Genomic DNA, 12,829 nt, shown 5'->3' on the forward strand with positions numbered 1-12,829 from the left:
GCGGCCCCGCCGCTCGCAGCCTGCCGTCAGCTTAGCGGGGAGCCCGCGCGGACAGAAAGTCTGAACCGTCTTTGAAGACTGAGGGGGGGGAGGGGGTTGAGGGAGAGCCGCGCTCCCCCTCGCTAGTGGGAATAATGGACTCTTCTGGATTCCGCCCACCAACAAAGCAACCGGCAGTCAGGGAGCAAGCCCGGGCTGCTGCAGTCCCCGCCTCTTCCCGCCCTTAGCTCCGCCCCCTCGCCTTTTGCTTTCTTGCGCCGCGAAAGGAGCTTCCGCTGCCTTGTGGCTCGCGGCGGCCTAGTTCGCTCCTCCTGCCTGGTCCTTATTAAAAAACAAACACCCACGCTAATTTCACCCGCTCTGTTGTAATGACCCTGCAACTGGGCCTCTATCCCATAAAGCAGGGATGTGAGTAAATAAGGATCTACTGGTAGATCTGGCTAATTTCATTTCTTTTTAAAATTATTTTTATTTGATTTTATGAGTTTACAAAGCTAGAAAAACAATTAATGCATAATAATTCCCCACCCTTCCACCTCCCTAGCCCTCAGTTGTACAGCTGCAAAATTTAATAATAATAATTATACAGCTAGGTTGCAAGTCAGTACTCTGTTTCTATACTGCTTCATATTTTAAAGGGGGAAATCTCAAAGTAGTTTACAACCTACATTAAAACATCAAATGGAACATTTCAGAATAAAATACTACTGAATAAAGTCAAATATAAAGTTAAAAATTCTAGTTCTTATATTTCACTTGTTAATTAATATACTGCCCTTCCCAAGCAGCCCAGGGCAGCAAACACCAAGAGCTGATTGCAGAGAGTGCAATCCTGCTGGCTGATGCTTGGCCAGAATGCGATGGCGTAGGAAGGACTGGAAGTGTTTGAAAGCTGCACTCCTGCACTCATTTGACAGGGAGTAAGCCCCATTGGACCTAACAGGGCCACCTTCTGAGTAGACATTTACAGATGTGCACAATATGAGCCACCTTTTCCTAACACAGAAGCTTCAGCATCCTTGCTAAACTACAACTACCAGGATTCTTTGGGGGAAGAAACTATTAGGCTAATTATTGCTAACACACCTAACACATCTAAAGTTCTATAAGCATCATACCAAGATTAAAAGCACCATAGTCTCTGCCTGCAGGCAGACAGTCTAATAAACAGAATATGAAAAGGAATGGGGAGAGAAGAAGAAAGAAAGCAAATTCTACTTAAATTACATGAATAATATATAATAACTATAAGGTTTGGGCTTTTTTTTTTTTTTAAGGACACCAATATCTGATGAAGACTCTTGAGTGGATGCTGGTGTAAATATTTCCTCCTTGGGCCTTAAAATAGATTGCTGCTGCGTCTGTTCCATTTGTAATAAACTGTATGAAACTAATGCAAGTTAGCAGTGCATACATGACCTGGATTTTTCACTAGGAGTTAAGGGAGGAGCGATACTTGTGATCTAACTCCTGATGCTTGAGCAGAGGAAAGAAAGAAAATAAATGCATTACCAAAAAAGAGCGGGGAAAGAAGATGCAGATTTGTATGGAAATTGCAGGAGCAACTTTATATCCATTAGATGCAAATATAGAAATAATTGCAGTAATTCACTGAGAAAGACTGCGGCAGGTCACCTGTGTACCTCCTTAGCCTGCTGTCCAGAAACTAAATCTTGACAAGCAATGCCCAGGTTGCTCTCCCTTCTTATGGTTCTTTAAGACCCAATGTGATGCCCTCCTGACGTTGTTGGACACCTCCCATCATCCCTGACCATTGGTTGTGCAGGCTGTGACTTGACGAGAGTTGGAGTTCAACAGCATCTAGAGGCCACCACGTTGGCTATGCCATACTGTCTGGTAAAGACATACACATTGTTGATGCATCATTTTAAAACCATATTTTATCGAATTCCAGATACAGTGGTACCTCTGGTTACTTAATTCGTTCCAGAGGTCCGTTCTTAACCTGAAACTGTTCTTAACCTGAAGCAAAGTTCTTAATCCGAGGTACTATTTCTGGGTTAGCAGGGTCTGTAACCTGAAGCGTATGTAACCTGAAGCATATGTAACCCGAGGTACCACTGTATAACAGACATATGGGAGCAAAAGGTACCAGAATACTGTATCTGAAAGCAGTATCTGGGCAGAAATCGGCTAAATGTCTGGGAAAATCCGGACATATGGCAACAAATGTTGACAGTGTAAATGCCCAATTTCAAAACTGAAAAAGGCTCAACAACAACTTTGCCAAAAAAGAAAGAAAGAAAGCCCAACAACTTTAGTGTCCAGATTGTCACTTTTTGAAAAGATGGCAACCCTATGAACTAGCCCACAGATGGTTTATAAAGGGAAGGGGACAAAGTGGAATGCCCCATCCATCCCTTTGCCCCCTCTCAACCCACTTATATGTACATACACCAACATAGGCTTTTGCAATGAATGAACACTGCGAGTGAGTAGCTTCCCATTTATTATGTGCTGAATAGACTTTCCAAACAATGTGGGAAGAAGCTATCTAGCCTCCTGGGTTCACACAGCTGTTCTTTCAGGAAAGGTGGTGTCCTCTTCAGAACAGATTTCGAAAGCCCCAAGGAAGGGTGCAGGGCTAGGTGTTAGGTTTATGGCTAGTTCAAAGATTGAAGCCAGACACACAGATGTTACAAGAGACATTTAGATGGTGAGCTTTAATTAGTGCTAGGAAGTGCGAGCTGTCAGAGCTGTGCATTTTAGACAGAGTATAACTGGCTGTTTATTACTTACTTTTATAGATGTCTGGGCAGGCGCTTAGTGCTTGTAAATGGATAACAGAATGGCCACTAAGGATGATGACCCTACAAAGCAGAAAGGAGGGGCAATAATGAGCAAAAGCAGTTTCAATTCCAATGAGTAAAGTAGTTCAAAAAAATGAACGCCCATGACTTCCACAGCTGGTTTGATCAAATCAATCAAATCATGGAAACGGGTAGGAAGTTTTTCTAAAGCAAAAGTTTGACTTGTACAGTATGATTCTGTTTCTCATTTTTTACTCCCTTTTCTTTGCGATTCCTCCCCCAATAGCTTCAGTATAGCTGTACAATGAGGAACAATCCACCTTAAAGGAGGAGATGCTGCGCTCCCTCCATGAGAAGACCACCCTAGACACATAAATGTTAAAGAACTACTGCAAATATCCCCTTTTGGGGCAAGGTGCTCACAAAGGTGGCGACGATCCAGCTTCAAGCATGCTTGGAGGAAATGGATTACTTGGGTCCATTCCAGCCTGACTTCAGGCCCAGTCATGGCACTGAAAATACCATGGTCAACCTGTCAGGAGAGAGATTGGGGGAGTGTGACCCTGATTGTTCTTGATCTTTTGGTGGCTCTGGAACAGCTCATGGGTTGGGCTTGTGGGCTCTATACTTCCATGGTCCTACTCTACCTTCAGGGCCAGTTCCTGAAAGTAGTTATTAGAGACCACTGTTCAGTGCCATGGGAGCTTCCCTGTGGTGTCCTGCAGAGACCAACATTCCCACCTGCTTCCCGCTTTTCTCCTCGGTGCTGCAAACAGGATTTCCCCTTGTCTCTAGCCTAAGCCATATGAATCAGCTCTCCCCAGCAAGCCTTTGGCACCAAGCCACTCCACCAGCCTCTCAGGTCTTCCTTCTCCTCCTCTGATCCTCTTCTTCTGCTGTCTTCTGCTGGACTCCACAAACACCAAGTACCAACTCCAACCAACTAACTGTCACCTACTGACCAGTACTTGGCCATATATACTGTTCTTCTGGCCCCTGTAGTCCAGCTCCAGCCAATCACGCTGTCTAGCTGAGGATTCTAAACCTTAACCCACCAATCAAAATGTGCATATCTCCCATCCTTCTTTTCCACACTGAGAATTCTAACTCTCAGTTGTCAGTTAAGGATCCACATGACAGTTAAGCTAATGCTGTTTAACATCTGCATGCAACAAACTGAAACTCAATCCTGCTGGTATTATTTTGCTTGTTGGTGGGAGTGAGTAGTCCCACTGCCATGCTTTGCCAGCAGTTCCCATGCTGTAATGACCATCAGTGTGTGTGACAGAACCATAGAGCCACCCTGTCCAAATCTCTGCAAACTTTCTGCAAATATTTACTCCTAAATAAGTCTGAGTTCAGTGGTATTCACTGTCAGGTAAGGATGCAAAGGACTAAAGTACTTATCTGATTTCTAAAGCACCAGATCTTACGCAATGTCTTACCTACCTCAGACAGCTTATTGAGAAAAGTGTGTTATATTATTTCCCCACCACCACCTCATTGCTAATATTTTTGCATGAGCTTCTTCCTGATTAGCATGATGGGCAGTGCCAGAACAAACCCCTTTGGTCTTCCAATATTTATTCAGCAGGACAAATCAGGAGAATAAGAGATCCAACTGATATTTAAAATCCCATCAACTTGACAGCCCTCTTTAAAATATCAGATGTTAACCATGCAAGGTCAGGGCACTGCACATGTATAAATCATCGAGAGCCATCTCTAAAGTCAGTTTGCGGCAAGGAAAAATCCTATTAATAAGGTGTCAATCTTAACTGAAACTTCACTTCTTGGCCAATTATGATAAAGATCTCAGGGTGAAGTTTAATTCCATCTGGAGCATGGATATTTAATGAGATGAGACAAAGGAGAGAGAAAACCACAAACAGAAATCAGCTTTATAATGTTCACAGCAAGAAGGCAATTTTATTTTAAACAGAGGAGACATGAAAATCAAGTTATTTCCAACATACCTTTATTTACAGTTCTCTAGAGTGGAACCCTTCCCATTTAAGGCTAAATGTTGTTATAACAAATTTCTGTGCCAAATAATCTAAACTCCTAACCTGTATGCTTAGAGAATATTTACAGTACAGTATTTCCCCCTAGCAGTTTAAGAAAAAGCCAAAGAAAAGCTTGGAGATAGTGCATTATTTGTGCATTATTTGTAAGCTGATAGGATACTTCCCCCAGGTAGTGAATTTACATGACTTTACTTCAGCCGTGGTAGGACTTGTGGCCCTCAGATGCTGCTGGACTCCAACTCCCATCAGCCCCAGTCAACATAGTGGATGCTCAGCAATGGTGGAAAATGTAGTCCAATAATTCCTGGAAGACCACAGGTTCCCCGATTTAGTTTGGGTCAAAGTAAAAAATATAGGAAACAATCCCCTCAAAGCTTGCCGTGGCTTTCAGCCCTTTTCAAATTGCAGCATTCAGCCCTGGTTCCTACCTGTATTCACACTCCTCCTTTTTTAAAAAAATGATTTCCTTTGAAAATTACTTACCACATTTAAGCCAAAATCTGCAATTCTCTCCCCCCCCTTCCCCCCCTTTTGCAGTCATTTTCAGTTGCTCACACAGCTCTCCTTCCCCAGGGAATTCCTTCCTTCTAAAGTCATTGAACATTTTGAGTTGCTTGTATCCCGGGCAGAGATTCATCCCTGAGTGTTTGGAATACTGCTTATAAATGTTTCATGTAGCCAACCTACTTCATAACTTTATTTCATAAATTTCGTATACCACTTGATTGTACGAGGGTGGGGATGACTCAGTGGGGTTCTCTCTCATGGCAGATTAAAGAGCAGATTTTAAACAGCACGTGGTCTTTTTTTCCACCCTACCTCATTTATTTCAATGTTTGACCTGAGAATTCTGTGGAAAGCCGACTCAAGAGTACTGGGCCATTCCCAATTCTAAGATGGTAACAGCAAATGTCATAATATATGTTGCTGTGAGAAGCGCTCTCTACTCAGGATTCCAGTCTTTCTATTCCACCACTACTCCAGCTTCCATTTTTAGCCATGACCTCTGAGCAGGCTCAGTTCTCATTGCACTGTGTTGGGGTTTCTCTCACAAAGATTTTCCATGCTTCTGCAAAACTCGGGTTCCACTGAAACTTTTGGTATCTCCCTGATGTGCATGGCTGTTGCCAGTTTGGCTAAACACGCAATGGAACTCATCAAACTCAGGAAGATGCCTTCTTCCGTGTCAAACCAATGGTCCATCCAGCTCAGTATTGTCTATGCTGATTGCCAACTACTCTCCAGGGTTTTAGGCAGGGGACATCCCCAGCCCTACCAAGAGAAGCTGGGGATTGAATCAGGGACCTTCTGCACACAAAGTGGATGACCTTCCACTGAGCTATGGTGCTGTCAGTCATGAATATCCTTATCTTAATGGCTTTTCCACACTGTCATTTCTCATCTCAGATTTGTGTCCATTTATTCTTTTGCACAGAGACTAGCCTGTTTGACCCATGTAAAATGTAGCTTATCAGGAGCATTTTCCTAAGTGAAAATGGGCCTCCTTTTAAAGGCTAAAAGAGCTAGAAGGACAAAGCAAGGAGAGAATTACCCAGCAATTTCATCCGCTTCTTACATTGCTGTACATTTGGCAACTTGAACCCATGCAAGTTTATCAGGCATTTGGGAGTCACTACAATAAGTCTCATCCCTCCACTGCACAATGCTAAAATGATCTGTGTGCTGTTTGAATTTACAAAGGTGTACAGTAATGGGGGGGGGGGAAGAATGCAAACCCACATCATATCACATTCAGCTATATTGGTTTGTGTAGTTTGCCCTCAAAGCTATTCTAACTAAATTTCAGACATAAATTGTTTGTTTTGCTCTAGTGAACATAAGCCTCTACTCAATCTGTGTTAATAATACATAATATCATAGCAACAGCAGGCTTTCTAAGACATCATTTCACCAATGGCCTTCACTTACACAGCATGCAAAAAAGATATATAATTTAGAAAATTCAGGTTGGGGTCTGTGAAAAACCAATGAGTGACATTTGAAAAGATGGCTTCAGGATATTCCTTGGAACCATTTCTTCCAATGCCTTTTAAGATTATTTTTCATAAATAACTTTAGCCTAAGACAATGCATAAACATTCATTCCCAAATATTTATTCGTCCTAGGAAAGCTGTTCCACAGTCTTCTACTCTTATTCCTATTATACTTGCTTTTGTTTCCCCACTACAGTGGAACCTTGGTTCCCAAAAGGCTTAGTTGCCGAACAAATTGGCTCCCAAATGCCAAAAACCCGGAAAGAAGTGTCTCCGGTTTGCAAACGTTTTTTGGAAGCCGAACATCCAACACGGCTTTTCCTTGAGTGCAGGAAGCTCCTGCAGCCAATCGGAAGCCGCGCCTTGGTTTCCGAACGGTTTCGGGAGTCAAACAGACTCCCGGAATGGATTAAGTTTGAGAACCAAGGTACCACTGTATCATGGAGTGAGGCACCGGGACGTTTGAAGTCCTCCACTATAGATTTGAACTGAGGGCTGATTTAGCTGAGAATTCCCTAACGGTGGTAACTCGAGTTACAGACGCTTCAGGTTACAGACTCTGCTAACCCAGAAATAGTACCTCGGGTTAAGAACTTTGCTTCAGGGTGAGAACAGAAATCGCATGACGGTGGTGCAGCAGCAGCGGGAGGCCCCATTAGCTAAAGCGGTACCTCAGGTTAAGAACAGTTTCAGGTTAAGAACGGACCTCCAGAACGAATTAAGTTCTTAACCTGAGATACCACTGTACTCTTTTAATAAAGAATGGATCAGTATTGCTGGTGCTGTGGGAGCCAAGGCCACCCCTCCCCGGCACATTATTCTGGGTACCTGGTACTTGTTGAAGAGTCAGTAAATAGTCTTTTGTTCTTGTTGGCATCCATCAGTCTCAAGAGACCATGGAGTGTGCCTTTGGGCAGTGGCGTAGCGTGGGTTGTTAGCACCCGGGGCAAGGCAAGTAATTTGCGCCCCCTAACCCATGGATTTGCACCCCCTAACCTGTGGATTTGCCCTAACCCCAGATGTTGCGCCCGGTGCGGCTGGCCCCCCCTGCACCCCCCACGCTACGCCACTGCTTTGGGGCTGAAGTCAAACCGCTGTGTTAGCAGCACTGAAGTGATCTCCCCGGGGCTCAAGCCTGGGCATTATATATGGAGGTCCTGGGCTGCTCAGATGACAAGACCCCCCCCCCCCCTTGGCCTCACTGATGTGGTCCAAAGGAAAGGAAAGCAAGACATTTGGCACCAACTTGGCCGCAGGAGTTGCTGAAAGGAGGCGTACAAGGTGCCAGAAGGAGATAGGGAAGACGCCATCCAAACAGTCTTAGGGACTCCACTCTGGATTTGTGTAGGGTTAACTTCTTAGCCTTTTATTCTCCCAAAGATATCCCACAAGGCAGCAAAGATTTCAGATCTGGATTTCCCATCTCCTAGATGGTCCCCCTTCCCAGGTTGACAAGCCAAATCTGCCCCTCGCTTCCCTTGACAGCACGTGCAGAAACCGTCTTCTTGACCACTGGATCCACTATTGGTCTCGTCCGCTCCATCTGCCAGAGCCTGTCTTCTCATGCAGGGGAAGCCCCTAACTCACCGAGGGTTTGAGACCCATCGACTATGCTCAACTGGTTTGGCTTGGGTGGACACAGCTTGTACCTTTTATACCGAAATGCTCTTTTAATGGGTGCCCATGGGTTCATGGAGATTGCAACCCTTCTTCTTTCCTTGCTGCAGAATTAATAAAGGGAAGCCAAGCGGCATAGAAGTTGTCTACATTTTGACACACACACACATACCCCGCTTCCACCGCCACACAACCAGTGAGTTGATTTGACCACAGGAACCACATTCCACAATTGCTGCTGCCTGCCTCGCATCAGTTCAGCGTTCAGAGTTCTGCAATGCTTTGCAGTTGTAAGTCAGTCTGCTGTCAAAAGTTAAACAGGAAGTTCCTTGTGGATCAAGTCCCGGGCCTCAAAATTCAAATAGCAAAAGAACAGTGAGCGGGGGATTTAACTGAAACTTTTGGCTTGCCATCTGTTCCACTTGTTGAGAAACATTTACCGCAAATTGACTAACTAAGGGGCAGATTCACCACAAATTGGGGGGGGGGGGGGAGCAAAAATGATCACATTTCCTCCAACAGTTTGCTGTACTCATTTTTCTGATTTTATTTAACAAGGAGGGGTATATAGACCAGCGGCTTGGAACTTTCAGGGCTTTTCCCTCAAACTGTGTATAGCCAGGCCTTCCAACCATTCCTTATAGGACTTGGTTTGCACACCCCTCATCTTCCTGCTGCTCTGAACACTGTCCCATTTTGTCAATGTCCTTCTGGAAATGTGGCAACCAGAATTGGACAAAATATTCCAGTTTAAAACTGTCCCCCCACTTTCGATTTTTCTTTCTCCAGGGTAGATGTGTGTGCACGGCTGCCCCCTGCTGGACACAACATGCACGATTCCTAGCTCTGCTACTAGAAAGCTCGTTAAAGCTGTGCCCATTGAATATCAACAATATTGTGAATTTGCAACCCAAATATTGTTCATTCAATATATTTATCTGTTGCACTGATTCATCACAATATGCTTTTGAAATCTAAGTTTCCTTAGCATTGGCATGCTGCTGGCAAGCTACAAAGCTCACTGGAGATCCTGGCAGAATTGCTATCTTCCTTACCTACCTCGCAAAGGGGATTGTGATCATAAAATGCCCCTCTGAGCTATTGGGAGGAAGGGCAGCTTAGAAACATGAGAAATTGATTACAACTAAGTAGTAAGGGTTCAAAAAAAAAAAATGTCTCATAAGCCCCCCAGCCCAGTCATAACCACTTAAGGACACAAGAAAGCCCTTTTGGATCAGGCCAAAGATCCATTTAGTCTGGAATCCTGTTTTCACAGTGACCAACCCAAAACCCCAATGGGAAATCCTCCAGCAGAAACTGAGTGCAACAGTGTTCTTTTTTAACAACCAGTGTTGTCCCCAAAGTAACTTGGTGCGCTTAGGACTGTTGCTTAAGACTTGATTCTTACAGGACAGAGATGGGCAACCTTTTCTCTGTTCTCTCAGAGGCAACCTGTGTCAGGGACCACATGCAGACAATGGGCACGGCTGAAGGGGTTTTTCTAGGGGCTCTGTCATTGAAGGAGAGAGAAGCGTGGGTCACATTAGTCGCCCGGGAACGTGTCCTGAAGACTTGTGCCCTGTTTTGCAGTGGGAAAAGTTGGAAGCTATGGAATACCAGTTGCTGGGAATCACAAGTGGGGAACTGTTAACTCTCATGTCCTTCGTGGGCATCAGTTTGGCCAATGAAAACAGGATGCTGGACTAGGTGTGTCATCAGCCTGATCCAATAATAATAATAATAATAATAATAATAATAATAATAATAATAATAATAATAATAATTTATTTATATCCCGCTTTCCCTGGCCAAAACCGGGCTCAGAGCAGCTAACATCAAATGTATAACACATTAACATAAAATCAGACAATCAGTTAAATATACATCCTAAAATCAGATCAGGATCAGAATACAATCCAATTAGATGGCAACCTGCAGATTAGGGTTGGGGACCTTAAATGCTCACCAGGCCCAACTGTTTGTGCTGAACTTATATGAGCCTGTGAGAAAAGTTGGGGGGCCACTTTCATGCAAGTTCTTATAAAGAGAGAAGGGGAGTCAGACTGGACCCTGACCAAAGGCCTGGTGGAACAGCTCCGTCTTGCAGGCCCCGTGGAAAGATGTCAAATCCCGCAGGGCCCTGGTCTCTTCTCACAGAGCGTTCCACCAGGCCGGGGCCACAGCCGAAAAGGCCTTGGCCCTGGTTGAGGCCAGTCTAATCTCCTTGAGGCTTGGGACCTCCAAAATGTTATTATTTGCGGACCATAAGGTCCTCCGTGGGGCATGCCAGGAGAGGCGGTCCCGAAGGTACGAGGACTTTTATGGAGTGATGCTGAGCCTCTCGTGCTATCTCAGAAGTGTGTGAAGAGGCAGAACAGAAAAGAGCAGGCAGGCAAAGGCTCCCACTCCACCAAATGTAAGAATCCACTATGAGTTGGTAGAAGCATTTAGAGAAATATTCTGAATCTGCTGCCACAAGGGCATGTGTCTTCTCTACCCCCCCCCCCCACTGGTTCCTAACAGGCCAACAATTGGATTCTTCAAATTTTTGCTTTAGCGTCATTAATTAGGATGGCTATTTAAGAACAAGTCCCTTTTTATTATCTTGTAGGTAGAAAACATTATTCACTTGCATATCAAACCCTTTCGGTCCCTAATTAACTGCTCGCTTTCGGTACAAAAATTAGAAGCATTGATTTGGCATCATGAATAAGCCCTTTTAATCATCTCCACACATTAGCAGTAATGAAGAGGCAAGGAAGCTCCAGCCATTTGCAAGATTTCATTTATTTTGCATTTCTGCTGGTTAGATGCACTTCAAGTATATATTTTTGGGGTGGAAATAGTGAATGTGATCCTCAGTTGCTTTTATAAGAACTAGCAAATGAACAGTGGTGTGTGTTTTGGACTCATTCAGAGCAGTAAAAGTATATCTGAGTTTTTATTTTAGAAGAAAGAAAAGCAAATGAGATTGTGATGGAAATGCAGGGTGGCTGCTGGTGCACGTTGGAACTGCTAGGGGAGAAGGCAGAGAGACCAACAGTAGGGGGAGCACTCCCTGAGAAAATAGTTTCATTCCAAAAATAAAAGCTTACTGCAGATTAATTCTGTATTGCTCTGTTAAGGAAAATTCCGGGTTGAGAGACTACTCAGCAGCCCAGCTCGTCGGGTACAAGTCCCACCGCGGGTCCATGTGGTCAGTAAAAGATGGACATTCCAGCCAAGCAATTTGGAGCAAAACAGCAGCCCGTAGACTTAGATCAGGAGTCAGCAACCTTTTTCAGCAGTGGGCTGGTCCCTCAGACTATTTGGTGGGCCAGAGTATTTATTTATTTTTGGTAGGGGGGGGGGGAATGAACGAATTCCTATGCCCCACAAATAACCCAGAGATGCATTTTAAATAAAAGGACACATTCTATTCATGTAAAAACACGCTGATTCCCGGACCGTCTGCAAGCTGGATTGAGAAGGCGATTGGACTGCATCTGGCCCCTGGGCCTTAGGTTGCCTACCCCTGACTTAGATCCTCATCAATACATCATTGCTACATCACTAGCATGTCACAAAAGGGGAGGGTTGCACAAGATCAGCATTGACAGATATGTCAGGGCAACACCCAAGTACAGTGGTACCCCGGGTTACAGACGCTTCAGGTTACATACGCTTCAGGTTACAGACTCTGCTAACCCAGAAATAGTGCTTCAGGTTAAGAACTTTGCTTCAGGATAAGAACAGAAATTGTGCTCCAGCAGCGCGGCAGCAGTGGGAGGCCCCATTAGCTAAAGTGGTGCTTCAGCTTAAGAACAGTTTCAGGTTAAGAACGGACCTCCAGAACGAATTAAGTACTTAACCCGACGTACCACTGTACAAGATTAGCACAGGCAAACATGTCTTAAGTACCCACCACCCAAAGTTACACTAGAACTTCCTTTGCATGTCTGGAGCCTGAGGCAAGTCTGGTGATGTGATTTGGCATCCCTTGGAGAACAATGAGCCCAGCAATTGTCACCTCTGGGCATTTTCTGGGGTGCGAGGTGTGTATACATATCTTCAAGCTTGGGGAGGTGGCAGGGGAAAGAGTCATTTTTCCAAAGGCAAAATGGCGTTGGAATGGAGGAACTTGGCAAAGGAGTAATTTCCGTAACAGCTCTGAAGTGTGTCAGTTGAAAACAGGTGTAGGCCATCCTACCTAATGACACTGGGGACAGGCAGACACCAAGACCTCAGTCACCACCTCTTCCTTCTTCATTCACCTGGGCTTGTGCAAGGAGGAAAAGACACATGTGACCTAACCAAAGGGAGGGTTTTCAAACATGTATCAAGTAGCCGCACCTGCCCAGGTGGATGGAAGGATATTGCATCAGTCTAGACTGAAAATAGCATGTTGACTGCATACTGCATACTAAGAAAAAACTACAT

The sequence above is a fragment of the Podarcis muralis genome, chromosome 12 (genome assembly GCF_964188315.1).
Source record: "Podarcis muralis chromosome 12, rPodMur119.hap1.1, whole genome shotgun sequence".
Taxonomy (NCBI): Eukaryota; Metazoa; Chordata; class Lepidosauria; order Squamata; family Lacertidae; genus Podarcis; species Podarcis muralis.